This window comes from Podarcis gaigeae (genome assembly GCF_964106915.1).
Source record: "Podarcis gaigeae genome assembly, chromosome: 3".
Classification (NCBI taxonomy): Eukaryota; Metazoa; Chordata; class Lepidosauria; order Squamata; family Lacertidae; genus Podarcis; species Podarcis gaigeae.
The window spans coordinates 36,628,997-36,648,510 of record NC_139680.1 but is presented as its reverse complement, the minus strand read 5'-3'; the positions used below and the strand labels follow the sequence as shown (position 1 = coordinate 36,648,510).

The following is a 19,514-nucleotide window of genomic DNA, read 5'->3' as shown; positions in this document are numbered from 1 at the left end:
TGCACCACAGGAAGAAGGCGTGATTATAAATAGTGCAACAGAGCAGCGCAGGGAGACATCACTTTTCAAAAGATGCATTAGGGTATATTTACTCACAGAACAGAGGGATGATGCTAAACTATGAATATGTTCTAAAGATAATTCACTTCTTTATTAACGACCCTTTGGAGTGATAATTCTCCTTTCTGTCTGGCTTGCAGGATATGGTGTGTTGATCTATTCTGGTTCAATAAAGAGGCTTCGTTTGTGTTTAACGCAGGCAGCCTTGAGAGGAAATGAATGCTCTGCTGCTGAAATTAATGTTGAATGTGGCTTGGAGCTACCTGCAAATTCTCCTTTCGTAAAGTGGTCGCTGTATACCGTTGGCTCTGAAGTTCAGAGCCTGCCTTCCTAAATGAAGTGCAACATACAACACGCCTTTTCGCTTTCCCTGTCTCGCATATCTTTAACTTTTGCTCCTTTCTGCAATAGCAAGTCATTTTGGTGCTTTTCTGGGGGTGTCAATGGGAGACAGGGAGTTGGGGTATCACTTATGCGCGTTATGTTTAAGTGCAGTGCTTTGCCATCTTGCTCCCATGTAGCAACAATGTGTGGAAGGTTGTTTCACTGCTAAAAGCCTGCAGTCAAAGAAATTGGTTGCTTAGTTGCAATCCATACATGAAATTTAGGCAACCGCCCCTCCCTTCTCATCATGCATTCTTTCTTGGGCTATGCTATCTTTTTAGAGATGTCAGGTCACAATGCTTATTGACTGATGAAGCCATAACTGGTACAATTCCTGTGTTGTGGGCCTGGATTCAGCACCTTGCAACACTATTTGAGTTCTGTGGGGTTTTTTTTCTTGGTTTCACAGCTCCTTTCCCACTCAAGTTCCTCCTTGCAGGTTGCTGCTTTTAGCTACTTTGCCTTTTGTCTCAAACTCCCTAGCCTAGCTCTTTCCTCTTAGATCCTCCAGCTATTAAGCACTATGATGTCTTTGCAGAGTTCCTTCTGTGGTATATCACTCCTTGCCCAACCTCTCTCCTGCCCCTTTCCTCAGACATGCGCATTCGGTTTGAACTGATAGAATTATACATGGTGCACCTCCATATGGTTTATTTATGTGATTTAATAATCTGTTGCTATGTAAATTTCTACCTCTAATTTTCCCCTTCCATTTTACAACACTTTCCCTGTTATATTCTGCTGCACCTGGGCCTGCAATGTGTCATGCATAATAAAGACAATTTGGTGTGGTTTTCAGTTTGATACAATGGGACTCTCAAGGTCTCTTTTGGTAACAGCTTTATGCAAAAACTAGCAAAATGCCCACCATTATGATAAATACAGTGGGAAATAGTGGTTGGGTTGTTTACTGATTCTCCTTGGTTATCACCCTTTTCCTTACCCCTGCATTGATCAAACATGGATTTGGGAGCCCATGTTTTCCAGTGTGAGTTGTTTGAGGGTATTTTTCAGGCTACTGAAAGGGTGTCCTGAAAAAATTGTGTTTACATTTATTATACACCCACTTAGCTCTGTAGGTCAACAAATCTGACGAAAGGTGGTTATTCATTTAGTGACTCCAGGATTGTACTTTCACTGTTTTTCATTTATTTCAATCGCTTCTTGATATTGTGGGAGATTTTAATTATTTTATTGCAAGGCAATGAAAACTTGCGAATAGAAGGCTTTTAAAAATAAATAAATCATGATCTTCAGGTCACACGTATTTTGAAATTTTACAGCCTGACCTATCAAAATGACTTCAAATCCTCTGGCTACTCATTTGAGTTGGTGAACAAAACCCATTAACAGCCCACCTCCTCTGCTAACATAGCAAGTTTGCGTTCTCTCAGGTGTATTGTCTTTGCATATTATATTGTTGTAGATCATCTTCCTCTGTTGTTTTGTTTTGAAAGAACTTAATGAAAAGCCATTGGCAAAATCACTTCACTCTGGCCAGTATTTTGCTTTATTTAGTTTGGTAAATACATTGCAGATTATTTGTTCCACGTTAAACTTAGATGAATGGGAGACTTCCATTTCCTTAATAGCTTCATCATCATAACTATCATTATCATTTTTTTAAAAGTTTGTTGAAATTAGGATTACAAATTGCATTTTCATCCCACCCTTCCTCCAAGAAACTCAAGGAAGCATGCATGGGTTTCCTTCCCTAATTTATCTGCAAGGCAGGCTAGTCTATGGGAGAAGTGGGGGCTAAAGTCACTCATTGAACTTTGTGTCTGGGGGTATGAGCATGGGTCTCTTCTGTCCTCATCTGACTCACTAATACATTGACTTTGAAACCAGAGTCATCAACTTTTCATTTCAAAAGCGTTGTCCTGTTGGCTGGGCAGATGACATGGACAAGATAGGCAGAGTCAGGAGTCAGAAGAAAGCATTGCAAGGAAGGCAGGTCTGGAGCTTATTGGCTTTTGAGATTCCTGAGCACCAGTTTATGTTGCTGGACCAGTAAACCATTGGTTTGCTGGTTTCCTATAATTAAACAACCATCCTATTTAATTCTGCTTGGGAACATAAGTTGAAAAAGTGGTGGTGTTCGTCTGCTCTCATTTATTTGGCTCCCTAGGAGAACATTTGTGTCTCCTTGCATCCCACCATAAGTGCTGCATGAACCATCTAATTTGAATCTATTTGAAAATAGCAAATTGAGGTGGAAAGGTCCCTTTCTGAGAAGATTTAAGCTGCAGTTTTTCACAGGACTTGTTTTCATTATATTACATCTGCAAATCTTCCTAAGAGTCCTGCAAAGGTCCTAGCACACATGATTGAATGTGTCCTTGTTCCACACCAAACAAATTGAAGTTATTTCAATAGTCTGAAGATTAGATAACATTTTCAAAGGTTATTCTCAGCATTGCAATAGATGGCCATGCTTTTCTCCCTCCCTCCCTCCCTCCCTCCCTCCCCCCTTTGTGAGTTCAGGGGCATGATAATTAGGGTATGTACCTTTGTGTTCCTAAATAAAGTTCTGCAAGCAGTAAATCTTTCTATAAATGTGTTCACCTTATTTTTACAGGAGGCAAGTTGAGTTTTGCTTCTTTGATAAAGCAAGAAGGGAGGTGGGCCCATAATAGCCTGTGCTTGTAGACTGGGTCAAGAGCTGAAGGGTGAAGGCAGTGTCACAATCCATGGGAAGTTAATAGCTTTCACAAGCATGCAAGCATATGCAACTTTCTCTGCATAATAGAAAACAAGAGTATAAGTAGTTTCAGGGCTTATCCACACTTAGCTTTTTCCCCTGCTCTTTCCGGGCATAGGAACCACTCCTTAGCTCATGCTAGACAGTTTCCAAATCCCTGGGCGCATTTATACTGTTATGCACATGCCACTTCCCCAGCAGTGCTTAGCTGAATGTGGTTCCCTAGAGACAGAATTAGATGCTGGCTCAAAAGGTGAGTGTAGGTGGAGGAATACTACTTAACACCTTCCTACCTACAGCATATCCATTGCCCTACTTCAGCTTTCTTCAAAAGAAAGTGCCTCAAGATGGGCAGCATCCTAAGATGGCTTCATATCCTGACAACTCTTGCCCTGCCTGCCACTCTGTCCCATCAAACTGCAACTTCTCCTGGGTTCCTTTTCACAGATGCTCACAGACCTAGCCTGCATCTTCCTAAACTGGGGTGGAGAGTGGGGAGGACTGCCACCTACCCTGCTGGATTTCATAGCCCATTCAGGTTCCCCAACAAAAGACGGGTCTGACAACTTGGCAGTGGATCCTTTTGTTCAAACCCCAAACAGTGATCCATCGTTGTTTCAACACAGGCCCACAACAATGCAGTATCTTCCTTCCACAGCTCTAAAAGGGATTCTGGATCACCTGTATGACGTACTTTGAAGGCCAGGGTCCAGCCCTAAATCAAGCAAAAGTGCCTCTGGGCATGTACAAAGTGCATTTTCCTCCTCTACATTAGTTTATTCCCATCCACCTGGAATTAGGAAACTGGAACTGATGTTCCAATAAGCCTGAATCTTGGCACTTTCCTCACTGCTAAATGTCCTCAGCCTCACCCACTTCCCTGTCCTCAATAGCTAAAATTAGGAGGGCAGAATTTCTAATTCATAGAGTGTGAGTCCCTGGCAGGCTTGAGTCCTGGCATCTGTTCTGTAAAAGAAGTGTAGTCATTGGTCAATGGAATGGTCCAAACAAATGGGAAGTTGAGAATCCCTGGGTGAGACTTACTGATAGCCATAGTGGATGTCCACAGTGTATTTATTTATATTGTTGCTTATTTCACCCTCAGTCTAATCGGAGCTCAGCTATGAAAGCACCTGAGCTTTAAAAATAAATTATTGCAAGCCAAACACTTTAAAAGATAGAAAATCCCATGTAGCATCAATCACTAGAATTGGTTACTACAGCATTCCTTTGGACCACAAGGAATTGCTTGTACAGTTTCACTTAAGCAGGTGAAATTTCAGGCTCATGCCGAATTAAACTCCTTAATTGGAAACAGACCATTTTCATTAGCTTTATGAAGGTTGATCAAGGGATCCATTATAGAATAAATTACTTCCCTCCCCTCTGAATATCAAATTTAAACATTTCGCTTTCACCTTCAAATACCTACACTTTGGTCGTAAGTTTGTACCTAAAAACCAAATCATTTTATTTCACTTCGGTATGCTTTGTTGGCTGGGGAAACCCAGCCAGATGGGCTAGGTATAAATAAATTATTATTATTAGTTCAAAAAAAATGTCTCCTCCAAGAAATAGTATTTCTCCCACCTTCTTTCCTTAGCTGGGTATGGCTGAAGATCCGAGGCTGTGTTAAACTGTGACAGAGGGTCCAGTGTTCCCGTATATTTGCATGCAGTATATTTACAAATGTACAAATCCACACATACGCACAAGGGCATAAGCGTTTGGTCATGTGAGAATCATTGCCCCTGCTTACGCATCCGGACGTTTGACTTGGCATCATGTATCCTCTCTGCACCCGCATTCTTACAATATTTCAGCCATCCATATTATACTTGTTTCTTAATTAGGGCTGCCAGTTTAATCGGTAGATTAATTAACTAAAGCTTTCATTGATTAACCAGTGGGGACTAATTTTAATTAGTGAGGGCAAATTTTAATTGGTGAGGCTGAAAATGAACAGCGCAATTGTTTATTTTTTTTACTCACAGCTATTTTGGTTGCAGCATATTACTATTATAGGCTGGAAAGAAAAAGAATGTATTAAAGACGGCCCTTTGTTCCAGCGATGAGCTTTTGCTTAATAACTTATTTCCCCTTGTGCTTCAGTGTATTATTCACTATGTAGGGTCAGTGATGTAAAAATTCTGTAATCTTTCATTTTTTAAAGGGTGTATGCAGTTTGCCATATTTACGTAGACCTAATGCGCCATCGAATATAATGCGCACCCTAATTTTTGTGATGTAATTTGGCCAGAAAAGGTGTGCATTACATTCAAGTTAATACAGTGTATTCTGCTTTGCAGCTTGTTGCTGCTGGTTTTCTATTTGGACCCTGCCACATGGACAGTTTTGTTGATTATTATGTTCATATCCCACCTTACCTCCAAGGTGATGTACATTGGTTTCTGCCTCCCCGTTTTACCCTCACAACAATCCTGTGACATTAGGTTAGCCTGACTGGCCCAGTTTGAGCTTCATGGCTGAATGGGGATTTCAATGCTGGTTTCCTACCATAGGAACCAACTCCTAGGGGCTGTGGGGGCTTTGGCCCCCATAGTAAAATATTTGAGGGGGCCTGGCCCCCACAAAGCTGATGGGCATTCCCATTCAAATGGTGTGTGTGTGCACTGTACTTCTGCCTCCTTGGAAATGAAGGAAGAGTTTAAGAAGCTGGCTCAGTGTTAGGCTCATCCCCACATGCCTCTTCAGAATGGGACAGTTCTTCACTGTTGGGAAAAGGTGCCTGAGTCATCTCAACTGGTTGTGGCCCTGCACTTGGGGGTAACTAGAGGTGGGTCAATCTCCTGAAATCCTGCTCAGCCCTTCCCCTGAATTCAAGTATCTGCCTCCCAAGCCGCTGGTGCCCTCCCTGGGGTCAGACTCCTCCTGAGGTCCTGAACTCCCATGCCCCAACCCCCTAGGACCTTCCCTCAGCTCAGTCTCCTCCAACTCCCTGATCTCACCCCACTCCTCATCATCTAAACAAAACAAAATTCCTTCCAGTAGCACCTTAAAGACCAACTAAGTTAGTTCTTGGTATGAGCTTTCGTGTGCATACACACTTCTTCAGATACTGATACACACGAAAGCTCATACCAAGAACTAACTTAGTTGGTCTTTAAGGTGCTACTGGAAGGAATTTTGTTTTGTTTTGACTATGGCAGACCAACACGGCTACCTATCTGTAACTCCTCATCATCTGACGCCCTTCTCCACGATGTTTCCACAGGGCACATTGTATTTGTGCAGCAACTGTGGCATGAACAATGCCTTTAATGTTTGGGGCACTAACAATCTGTAATGGATCAGAATTTACCCAAGCCTAGCATTTCAATGTTTGTTTGTTCCTGTGAGGTTCAACAAAAATGTTGAGAACTGCGTCCTGGTCCCCTTGTTCCCATTTTGCTGAACACAGAAGCTGCTAACATCTACATAGAGTATAGGATTTTAGTTGAATTACTTTGGTGACAGAGAAACACAACTATTTATTCCTTGTCCAGAAAGTCTATTCTGAATGAGTGTGAGTGAGATTCTGCATCATGTGTGATGGGGGGAAAAGCTCAGTAAGAGCTTCCCAATTTCACTGTGTTCATCTGAAGTTATGAATAGTTGCATGCACTAAGAGCATCTCTCTGCGATTGGGAACCCTGCCGTAGACATTATCCCTGATGTCTATGAATTTGCAAATGTAACATATAAGCTCTTTTTAGACCTTCAGATAAATGCACAAATGTTGGAAGCTGGGATTGCATACACAACCTGATTCCCCCACCGCCCCGCCCCAGATGTTCTTTGAACACATGAAAAGGGCTAATGAGACAAGCAGACCAATTTTGAGCAATATATAATTCTATTTGTCCCGTTATAATTCAATATTGAGAAATGTATCACTTCTTTTGTCCCATCAGTGGGGGAAAAGACACCAACATTGGTTAAGCTCTTTGCACCACAGGACAGAAGGGAGGGTGGGTGTTGAATATTGGCATCCAATGTAATCTGAGCATGTTTCGGTGGTGAGTTCAACACAGAGGAACTGAGCCAGTGCAAACTGGAACTGAGCAGGAAAAGCAAATAGCACTGTGGCTTTTTAAAAGGGATATTTACAGAGAGCTTTTATATCTGCCACTGGAGCTACCAGTGGGCCCATTGATATCCATGAGTGTGATGTTGGCAAGCCCTGGTCTACCATCAGTGGCAGGAGCTCTCCAAGACACCGTATTTACCTGAATGTAATGTGTACCTTTTTTGGCCAAATTATGTCACGTAAATTAGGGTGCACATTAGATTTGATGGCACATTTACATTTGCTAGCAAATACTTTTTTGGTTTCAAGGTTCTGAAAACTGAGGTACGCATTAGTTTCGATGCCGCATTCAGTTTGCTTAAATACGGTGTCGGGCTTTTATACCTGAGGTCCCTTTGTAGCCGGAGATAGCAGGAGCTGAACCTTGAGACCTTGTGCGTAGGGCTCTGCTACTGGGCTATGGCCCTTCTTTCCAGTGGTGTAGAATGGGTGGGCATAGGGGCAGTTGCCTTGGGTGCAATATTGCTAGGGAGCGCAAAATTTCAACACCCGGTGCTGCCTCAATGCAACTCTTCTTTTCTCATCTCTGCGGCTGTGATTTCCTGGGTGACGCAGATACTGTTTGGCAGCATGTGTACTCCGTCCATTTCCCTCCCTCTCACCCCCCTTCTGCACAGCCCCAGGCACTGGCAACCCACGCTATGCCACTGCTTCTCTCACATGCATGCAGTCATTGAATGAAGCACATGCATATGTTAACCAGCTCTCATTCAGTCCCTGCTAACTGAGTACCCATATATATTTTAAAATAGCAATGTTTTATGGAATAGAACAGCTTTTTTCTCATGTAGTGATGGCCGTGTCCATAATCAATTTACCTGTTCTTGGTATTCAGCAGCCAGCAGCAGGCCGTGGGACAGATTTTCACACAGAGCTCGCTGATTCATTGTCAGATTTGGCAGAACTTAACAAGCTAGTTTTGGCCACTTCCCCAACGCTTCCCTGTGAAGAGACAAAAGCAAGTAGGAAACATGATTTGCTTGGCTCCCTGGACCTTCCACCAAACCACTCTGTTTAAGACAATCAAAAACAAGCCTCATGCTGTTTTGGATGGCGAGTCTCCATTTCTGAATCCATTCTCCTTGTTTGGCACAGATTGTTTTTCAAATCTGTGTGCATTAAAGAAGGAAAAGAAAAGCCCTAAGGAGAGAGTGATTTCACAACGTATGGGCTCCCAATGACGCCGCTTCATGCACAGATTATACAGGCCACCAATTATGCCAATCTGCTAGGATGGCAAAAGGAGCCTGTTCACAGATTGGCCGCATATCCTGAACTGGCCCTTGTAACTTGAGCACAAGCCAAGCTGGCCTTAAAACAGCAGGTGGGCCACTGTCTGTGTTTTGTCTTTTTTAAACAAATGCTGTCATGTAGCTGTAGCACATAGTAACATTTTGGGCTTGAGCTGCAGCCTCAGTCTGCCATCCTTGGCCCACTTACCTGTGAATAAGCCCTGCAGAGCTCAATAGAATTTACTTCTGTGTAGGCATGCATGGGTTTGCACTGTTGAACCCTGAAATGGAATTATTAGAGTATTCTAGTTTCAGCACCTTTTCAGTAATCCTTACATTGTACGCTGTACAACAGATGGCAGCAGCAGAGGTTTCTTTCTGAGCTTAGCCTGTGCCTGCTCCCATGGCTTGAACTTTCTATTACCTGCTTTGATAGGGTGCCAGTTAATTGACAGAATGATGGTCCAGCTCTGGATTCAGCCCTCTGGCCAGATTCACTTCCTCACCTATTATCTATGTAATGTGGATGAGGCACTGAGACTGAGAGATTGGCTAATTCAACCTTGCTAGGCACATTAATGGAAGTAGCAAAATAAACAATTGTGTTGCTTTTTAGTACTACCAAAAAGTGGCATTCACTGAATTGCATGTGTGCAATACTATTAAATTATCAGAGGACGGAATGATCATCTGTTTAAGAAAGGGAATGTGGCACGAGAAACCCAATCATTCTGATATTGCTGTGTGAATTATTTTAATTTGCATCTCTTCTCAGGCTTCTTGGGTTTCAAAGCATGTGCAGAGTTTGTTGAAGAATAGAGATGCTTAGAGGGAGCTGTTGGAGAAAAGCAAATATCTTCCCTTCTTCTGAGCTTCTAGTTAATGCATGTGTTACTTTAAACCACACGAGCACTGATTGTCTAGCAATCTAGCCAACCCTTGCTTATAGCCTCTCTGTCTAAGTCAACTCCACCCCTAAAAGCTGAGCCATTTTTCTGTTATTCTTTCCCAACTTGTTGAGACAAGATGTCAGCCATTTCTCTTTCATCTCTACCCACCTTGTAAATAGCTCCTGCATGAACGAAGCCTTTGAACTCCTTAAACTGTAAATTGCCCATGCTGCAGGCTCTCCTAACAAGAGCAACTTAGGACTCCTCATCAGCTGTTTTCAGAAAGACCAAGGCTGAGCGTCACGCATTTATGGCAACCTGAGGCCCGGTTGCAAAATAAGCCCCATCTCAGATGTTAGTGGTCTCTTTGGGCTACCACAAAATTACAGAGAGGCTAGTTCTACCTCCTTAATGACTCTAAACTCACAATTTAAAAGGCCCAGCCAATTCAGACCTATTTTGCTATTGTGAAAAGAGCTTAATTCCTGGACGCTTATTCAAGGACTCGGGTATGCTTCTTGCTACTTCACAGTGAGGGGTGGGTGGGTCGCCTGTAATCCCCAAATACTCTAGGTGGTACTGTTGAACTACATCAAACTACATCAAAATGTAGAGGTTCCTCACAGGGAAGCAGACCACATAATGAGGATATATGATGCATTGTCAGAATTCAACAACTTGTGACCTGGATGGGAGACTGCTTAGGGGTTCCATGCAAAATGCTATGGGCTTCCAAAAGGAAGAACAAGATAACAATGTAATAAACAAGCGGGCCATTTCACATAGGATTTCTTTGAGCAGGTGTGATCCTGCAGATGGTTAGCGTCTGACAACTGCAAAAGTTGTCTACACTAGGAAAATAGGATGGCTGTGTTATGTCCAGCCCATTCAAAACAACATTGTTTTTATGTACCTCATCTATTTGAGAATTATTTGTCTGTCTTTAGAACAAGAGTAGATGATTTATAATTTTCATTTCCTTTCACAAACCTACCCTTGTGTAGGTGTGTTTAGTTCATAATAGACAATAGGCAATGAAGATCTGCACAAAGGATATCTGATTACTGTTCCAGTAGCTGGCAATAGAAGCCAGTTGTGCCGGAATTGGAAAACAAGACTTGCTCTTTCTCAGCTTTGACAGGGCCTCCACCGGAGCCGCGGAGGGCAGACTACAAAAGCATAGCTTGTTCCTTTACCCCTCCCCCCATGGTTGTTTTTTAAAAGTAGTGTGTTCATGTACTGGGAGGTCAAGGTCAACAGATCTGACTGCTTGGGGCCAGGTTTGGTTTATGATTTAGCTCTATCCTGCAATGTTACCACATTGGCATTCTCAGGATAGTTTACAGTCTGAAAGGCAGAATAAAATGATGGATCAGGTCCCTAGCATTTAGGATCTAAACATGCTAAGTCAGGCAGAGGAGTTAACATGTGTATTCAGTATTGCCCCTATAGGAAACACAACATGTGTCTATGAGTTCCACACAAATGGGGCATCTGGGGAACTAAATGTAGGCCTATGTCGCTTCCTAATAATAATAATAATAATAATAATAATAATAATAATTAATAATAATTAATAATAATTAATAATAATAATTTATTATACCCCGCCCATCTGGCTGGGTTTCCCCAGCTACTCTGGGCGGCTTCCAACAAACCACTAGAATACAATAACCTATTAAACATTAAAAGCTTCCCTAAACAGGGCTGCCTTCAGATGTCTTCTTCTAAAAGTTTGGTAGTTATTTTTCTCTTTGACATCTGGTGGGAGGGCGTTCCACAGGGCGGGTGCCACTACCAAGAAGGCCCTCTGCCTGGTTCCCTGTAACTTGGCTTCTCTCAGCGAGGGAACCGCCAAATCTCTCTCTCTCTCTCTCTCTCTCTCTCTCTCTCTCTGTGTGTGTGTGTGTACGTGTGTAAATGTGAGGCTGAGTTTTCATCCTGGGCCCTACCACATAGAGATCTGGCTCACCTGGGATTTATGTAAACTACTGTAACTAATGAGGCCTTTCCCCTCTACTTGTGTAACAATCCCAACACATTGTGGCACCTGAAGCAAACCACAAAATGGCACCCCCCTCCCCTCCTCACCAGGGAAGAGGGGGGTGAGTGAGGATCTACATCAGGAACTAGGGGGCAATACAGATATACATCAGAATCTGCTGCGCCTGTGGATCCTGCCGTCTGAGGCACTTTCCTCACTTTGCCCCATGGGTGGGCTGGCCCTGATAACAATGGAACAAGCAAAGTCCACTGCACATGGGGTTTTAGGGGAGTGGTGATTCCTAGGCATGCGCTGCCAGCAACTGTCCTTTCCCAGCCTCCCAGCTTTTTAAAAAAACCCTACTCTCATTTCTCATATGCTAAAGGGATCATTTGTGCACCACAGTAAAATGTGTCTACTGCCCAGATTTCATTTCATACAGCCAATGTATATAATACCATGTGGGCGGAGGAAAGAAAATTGTTTTGAGCATGTATTGGAGCCTTTGTGGCTTATTGAGTGTTTCACCAAAAGCAGTAGGTTTCTGACCTTTCATGCCTAAAACTTCCACAATGGAATTGGATTCGGTTTCTAAAGTTATCACCTTAGAGACCAGGAGACAACTCTGAAATTGAGGCATGTTTTACTTGGACAGCTACCATTAGTGGAACTAACCCTTTTCCTGCATGACAAAAGGAGCTTATAAATCCGTGGTTGGATGCAGATGAGAAATGTATGTTTCGTTCACATAAATCGTGATAAGCTCATTATGGGCAAGCTCTCCACTGATGCGGTACCAATTGTATATGCTGGAAAAGCTTATTACAGGGCCAAAATTGTATGGAGATTTCAACTGATGTCAGGGCTGTTGTGGAAGGAAACATAGTCAATACGCGGCAAGCATATTGGCCTATGGAAACTACCTGAGCTTAAGAATGATCCACCAAATCTTTCCTTGTGGCAGCCCCTGACTCAGTTTTGTCTCAACAGTGCCCCTGCTGGGGGTCGGGGGGCAAGCACACAGAGACAAGTGGAATTTTTCATTCCCAGCACCATGATGTGGATTAATATTGCCCTTCCCCACCCATCAGATCAATCATTTGATGACTGGAGAGGGCGTGATAACCTGTATATGATGTCTGGGTGTGATGTATGCTGGAGAGCGTGGAGGGGCCATGCCTTCCACCAGCACGTGGTCCCTAGAGAGTTGACCTAGGTTGAATACAGTCCTAGAGCTGGAAAAAGCTTATCCAACCCTCATGAAGAAGGTCCTCCAGGTAACGTGGAATCAAACTATATCAATCTATAAAAGTTAGTTATATTGAGCTTGGATACAATTTGGGTAACCAATGCAACAGATGCAGAATGCCTTGACATGAACAAATTTCCTCGCCCCCCCCCCCCACATTCTGGCTGCTAAATTTGTTACTAGCTAAAATTTTTGGACAGATTTTTTAAAGGCAGCCTTATGCCGAGAGCATTACAGCCATTTAGTCAAGCTACAGCCGCTGTGGTTGCAACTGAAACCATGTTCCCCTTCCTTCGGATAGGGTTGCAGCCAGCCAGCCAGCCAGCCAGCCTGAGCTGCTAAAATGTGTGCAGTGCTGTATGCCTAAGGCTGCAATCCTGTACACGCTCACCTGGGAATAAGTTTCTTTGAACCCAATTTAACTAAGTTCTGAGAGAATGAATGAAGAACAGAAAGGAGACATTTTATGAGATGAGGCAACTCCTGCACTTGCAAGCTTATTACTGGAACTCTGTGCAAATGGCAATGCCTCATTAGCATTTAATTAACAACTGTTCCTAGTGAGCAAGTCCAATTAATATCCCGCTCATATGCAGCCTCTACAATCAACAGATTTCCTGCAAGAACATATTTGTGTGCACAGGACACAAATTGTTTACCATTGTTTACTATTACCCTGTGATAAGGGGAGTGAAATCCAGTACTCCCCAGCAGCAGGGTTTACTGGGAATGGTGGTGTCAAGAAATGTAATTATTTCTGGTGCTTCTACTCCATTTCACTCCGTGACTGAAGATGAGCAGTAATGAGATGTAACCGGGAATCTCTATCCCTTTTCTCTTAGTCAAGTTCTTTATGGAAGTGATGATCCTTATTAAATTGAGTCTCTGTGCCTGCAAATGGAATGATAAACCTTGTGTTAACTAGAATGCACATTTTTAAATGTCTCTCAGGGGAAGGTAAAATTAGCATCCTAAAATGGATGTTTGTTCTCTTTGTTCTCTCTCTCAACAGCTGAATGGTGCCCCCCCCCCACGCACACACACCCCAGCATAACACCGCTTAAAATATGACAAGCAGAGAAGGAATAGAGGCAGTCCTAATTTAGTGAAAAATCTTCCCAGATTTCTTGCCAGCAAATGTTTAGGATAACAGAAGTGCAGGATGGGGAATGGTCTCAGAGGAGCGAATATAATATCAGTCTAACAAGCACTTGATTTAGCTAATGTTCAGGACAACTTCAAACTCTTGTTTTGATGATATAAAAAATGACTAAAAGGGTGTTACCCCTAAGTTGTGAGGATTGAGTAAGATTTTCAAGGGTTTTTTTATTCATATGTTTTGTTTATATTCTTTGCTTTATTTTTAGATTGTCGTTGCAAAAAAAAAAAAAATGATAACTTTTGATTTAGGCTACTAATCACACTCCCCAAATGTGTCTTGTAGCTCTACTCTTTTTTTTTTTGTTTTAAACATAAACAGGCTTTACTAATCATTTAGTCAAACTAAAAAGTAAAAAATAGAAAAAAATAGAAATAAAAAGCTGGGGGGAAATTGGCCCTAGTAGACATTTGATGTTCTTAATATTGTTGCAGGAAAACTCACAAGAAAGAAATTGTAGAACTTTATTTAAAACAAACAAAAAATAAGAATCCATCAGAGAATCATTTCAGAGAAGGGAGTTGTTGGCACAATTAAATTACTTAAAAACAACAAAGTTCCTTTTATTCGAAAATATTGTGATTTTAATGAATTAGTATCTACTGCTCAGACTCCTGATTCGTAGACGGTGGGCACCTAAGCCAGGCAAAGCCGTCAGTGAACTAAATTTTACTTCCACGGTCTCCTCTTTAATAAGGACTGTTTCAAATAGTGTTAGAATAATAGAATCACAGAACTGCAGAGTTGGAAGGAACCATGAAGGTCATCTGGTTAGAGTATCATCAAGCAAATAACTCTATTTAAGCAAGCTTTCTTTAACTTCTCTCTCTGACCCTCCAGCTCTGCTTTCTGTGCAGAATCGCTTCCTGGTAGTTGTTCCCTTAACCTGTGCCTTCCATCTGTATCATTAAGTCTCTCTTGCTGACTGCTGTCCTAACCCTTTTACTTACATTGATACAAGGACTTCACATTTTTAAAAAATTGTTTACTTTTCTCTGCTCACAAAATGAAATATCATACCGCACGGCCAAAATATTTTCCAGCCAGAAACAGACACAAACATGAAAAGGTAATGGGAAGCAAAACCCCCTGCCTATTTCAGTGCCTGCTCATTGTTAACAATGACACGTTTTTACTCAATGCTCTTTCCATAAAACAGTCAACTTTCAGGAGCTTATATCATAAGCTCCACTTTGAAGAAGTCAGAGAGGCGCAGCAAACAACAGCAAGGCCTTCACATAAATAGTAGTCTTTAACAAATTTAGCACACATTTCGTATGAACTGAAAGCAAGTTTGTGTATAATAATAATAAATGTAGCTAATCTGTCTACATACGAAAGAATTGCTTGTCAATGCAAAATAAGAATGGATAAATACGAAGAAATTTGGAACGAATATATAAGTGACAAGGGGGATAACAGTGGGAAATAGAGGGGGGAGAGAGTGGTGATAAACAAGGAGTAGTAGGCATAGGGATATTACTGCATTTAAATTTGTGTTGTCAATTTGTGTTATTATTGTTATGGTTTTTTGTTGTACATGTTTTTTTATTTTGGTGTTTGTATTGATTGGAAATTAAATTTAATAATAATAATAATAATAATAATAATAATATCTCCCAGCTGCTTTGGACGGCTTCCAACATATATAAAAACATTAAATATTTTTAAAAACCTTCCCTATTCAGGGCTGCTTTCAGATGGCTAAAGGGTTGGATAACTTTATACCCTCCAACATTTTTCCAATGAAAATAGGGGCGTCCTAAGAAAAAGTAGGACATTCTGGGATCAAATTGAAAACCAGGATGGCTTCTGTAAATCTAGGAAAATAAGGACACTTGGAAGAACAAGAAGTGAAGCAGAACCGCCTAAAGTTTAATACTGTTTAAATACTGTTATATATGCTAACTTAGAATTGTGACTCCACAATCCAGACAGAATTAGAGATTTATGTTCACATAACAGCTATGGGGAGGGCAAAGAAGCTTGCAATGCAACACTGAGGATGATGTATGTACTCTTGACATCTTGAGCTACTTCACAGCTTTATTTAACAAATGGCAGTCATACATTTTATTGATTGAAACTCCTTCCTCAACTCTTTACTTGGTGCAAGAGTGTTCCCTTCAAATGATAGTCACACCTTCAAAAGCACCACTTCCTCTATACAGGGCAGTAGATCATAGAAGTGAGCTGTTGCTTCGGTATCTCTTGTCAAAGGCAGAATTTTATTTACTGAGCCAATCATTCATTTTTAAGAGAGACACTGATGAAATGTATTTACTTCTCCAGAAAGAGAAAGAGCTGTTGAATTGTCCTAGCAAAATATACAAACATGGTAGCACCTTATAAAGATTTAACCACTGGATTGTGGAAAAAGCAAAACAAAACAATTTTACTGAGATTGCAGGTATGATGACCTAAAATATTTACAGGCAGAAGAGCAGTGGAATGTAGAAAGAAGTGCCACATTTATTGGAGACAACTGTGCCAAAAATGGACTGTACCCTTATCTTCCAGTAGTACATTATTTCCATGTAGATGAAAGCAGTAATTGTTGCATCAGGGGAGACTATCTGATTAAGAAGCAGGTGTCTACCTGGAAAATAAAAATGATGTGGAAGGATAATCTTTAGGTAGCTTTTTGCTACCTTTGTATTTGTAACATCTGCAGCCATATGCACAATGACCTACCAGAACTTTAGCTCTGTTGTGATGGCAGTTGCAATATAATTTCAACAGAACTAATTAACAACCAGGCCTTTTTTTCCAGCCAGAACTCACTGGAACTCAGTTCTGGCACCTCTCGGGTGGGTGCCATTGCCATTATAAGAGGTGTTTTTTACGAGAAAAATAGCATTGTTAACAACCATCTTAGAAAACAGAGATGCCACCAGACATTAATTATGTGAAGTGGGTGTGGGAGTTGGAGAAAATAGGGGTACAAAATCAATGGAGTTAAGCATTTTAGAATTCCATCTATTTAAGCGATCAACCCTAGTTCTGGAGGAAAAGGGGTACAGAACATGACTTATTGTATAGAACTAACAGTGGATGGAACAAATGAAGCCTGCAATCTGTTGCCAGCATGGCACGCTACCACCCAGGATGGTGGAAAACATTCCAGATGCTAAAGCAATAATACCAACACTCTCTGGTCCCGGAGTAATTATAAGTAACCCTTTGACTAACTGTGATAGAAACAAATACTGAGGACTTGGTGCCGGGGCAGTGTTCCATGATATCCCTAGAGCACCCATGGAGCAGTTCTGCCAGGAGTGTCACATCTTCACTGTTGTGGGAAGGCTTCACATATGCTCTCAAGTTCTTGTGCACAGAAGGAGCCACTTGGTGCATATTGGGTGCGTGCAATTTTTCCAAGTGTGGCAAGAGATGTTTTAGACATTGTGCTTAGGTGGCTTAATATTTCATCCCGTTTAGCTCTCGCAAACACAGTTCCAGTGCAGGACTACAGAGCAATGGAAAGCATGTCACTTTATATTAAATTATTTAGAAGATTTATAAACCACTTAATCACAGAGCTCTCCAAGCAGTGTACATAATAAAACTGTAGATGAAGCACAGCTAAAATCCACAGAACCATAAAACATATACATAAAAATCATAATAATTGAAACACAGATAAAATCAGTAAAACTTTTACAAAACCAATATAGGTAGCTAAATTATACATCTGAGTAGGCTCATTGAAAAAGGTTTTAGGCAAGTTTCTGAAGCTGCATGCATCCCATGTATTTAAAACAGCCCCCGCCCAATGAAAACTCTAGTTTGTCAAGGGTGTTGGTAATAGTAGCTCTGCAATGAGTATACTACAGTTCCCTGAATTCTTGGAATGTGCTTTAAATGTATGGTATGTATGCAGTCTATAATATTTAGCAAGGTCAGCTGTTGTTATACTATATAATGAGTAACCAAAAAAAATCACATAAAATACAAACCCATTTAAAGTAATAGGTAATTCTCATTTTTGTTGAAAACAAGATTTCATTGAAGTACAAATTAAATTGAAAATTGAAAACATACATAAGTGGCCCAGTTGAGCAGGCACAGAGCACTGGATTGGCAGCTCACTAGAGAGCAGTCCTCAGGAGGAAGAAGAGGGTAGGGGCGAGAAATACATTGTACCCTCACTTCTTGCAAAAATTGTTTTTGATTGGTACTCATGTTACTGTATAGTGGCACCGCTATGTCTACCCAGCTCCAGCTGCTGTGCAGGCAGTTCTTATCCAGCAAGGGGCATACATGCAAATGTCTGCCTCCACACATACATACCTCCTGGTTGGATTGTCCCATTACCATTTGAAAGGGAGTACAGCACGTAAAGGTAAAGGGACCCCTGACCATTAGATCCAGTCGTGGCCAACTCTGGGGTTGCGGCGCTCATCTCGCTTTATTGGGCGAGGGAGCCGGCATACAGCTTCCGGGTCATGTGGCCAGCATAACTAAGCCGCTTCTGGCGAACCAGAGCAGCACACGGAAACGCCGTTTACCTTCCCGTCGGAGTGGTACCTATTTATCTACTTGCACTTTGACGTGCTTTCGAACTGCTAGGTTGGCAGGAGCAGGGACCGAGCAATGGGAGCTCACCCCGTCACTGGGATTCGAACCGCCGACCTTTTGATCGGCAAGTCCTAGGCTCTGTGGTTTAACCCACAGTGCCACCCATGTCCCTCACATACAACTACTCATAAAACACAGTACTTTTCCATTCCCCCCTTCCAAGCCTGACTCATCCTACATTGCTCCATGTGAAAAACAGCAGCTGCAAACACTCTTAGCAAACATGCTTGTGTCCCCGAAGACAGTACATTTTCTGGTTTAACACTAAGCCAGCCAAATAAATAATTGAGAGCTCTGTAATCTGACATGCTTTTAGAAAGCCCTGCAAGTGCTGATTGTATTATGAGTGCATTATTATTATATTTCAAGAGGAAAAGCCAGCATATTAAATGATTAGCGAAGAGGTTAGCGAGCTACTTCATCGGCAATCCATGGCTTGAGGGCTGGACCCATTCAGTATTGACAATCATGGCATTACGAGACGGCCCACAGTGCCACACAGTTGCAGTCCTGTGAGTTGATGCTGCTGTGGCAGCAATCGCCAGGTGCAGGGCAGCAACGGAAAGGGGCGTCACCCAGGTGGGAGCATGGTGGGATAATTCACCTCCATGGCATTTTGGGAACTGGGGAGAACCCTAATTTTTGAACTTTGTGTTGGCTACATCCATGTACTTGTATGCACAAACCATTTGGAGCAACTGTGTATCACGGGATTGTAACTGAATTTTGGCCTGCACATCATTTGGAAGAGTGGCATCTTAGTGCATGAGCTGCTCCACTGAAAAGCACTGCGTGCAACATGACAGGGAAGCTTAGGTGGTACCATATCTATCAAAGCCTCCATCCCAGGCAGTCACTGGATGTTGCAATATTCAAGAGGCCTATCTGGTACCTTTGCTGGACCCATTTATGCACTTTCTTTGCTGATGATTGTGCTTTAACCATAGGAACTACTCTGTCTGAGTCACCAGCTATGGCAATTGGAGTTTCTGCTGTTGTTCAGAGTTCCTAGGCGATGCCCCCTCCCCCCAAGTTACGGTTGACTGGTGCTATTGTTCTTGAAAATGAGGTGCTGGAACTTACTATAAACACCTCCCTCATTCTCTTAGAATGGCAATGGTGAGGTGCTGGGATCCATCTGAGAGGTGCCGGAACTGAATTCCAGCTGAAAGAAAACCCTG

At 42.0% G+C, this 19,514-nt stretch overlaps 1 long non-coding RNA gene across 1 annotated transcript in view; it reads left to right on the top strand.

Moving 5' to 3' along the window:
* The window catches only part of LOC310840845, a 69,281-nt gene that overhangs the window by 25,864 nt on the left and 23,903 nt on the right, over positions 1-19,514 (top strand). The gene's annotated exons all lie outside the window — the stretch shown is intronic.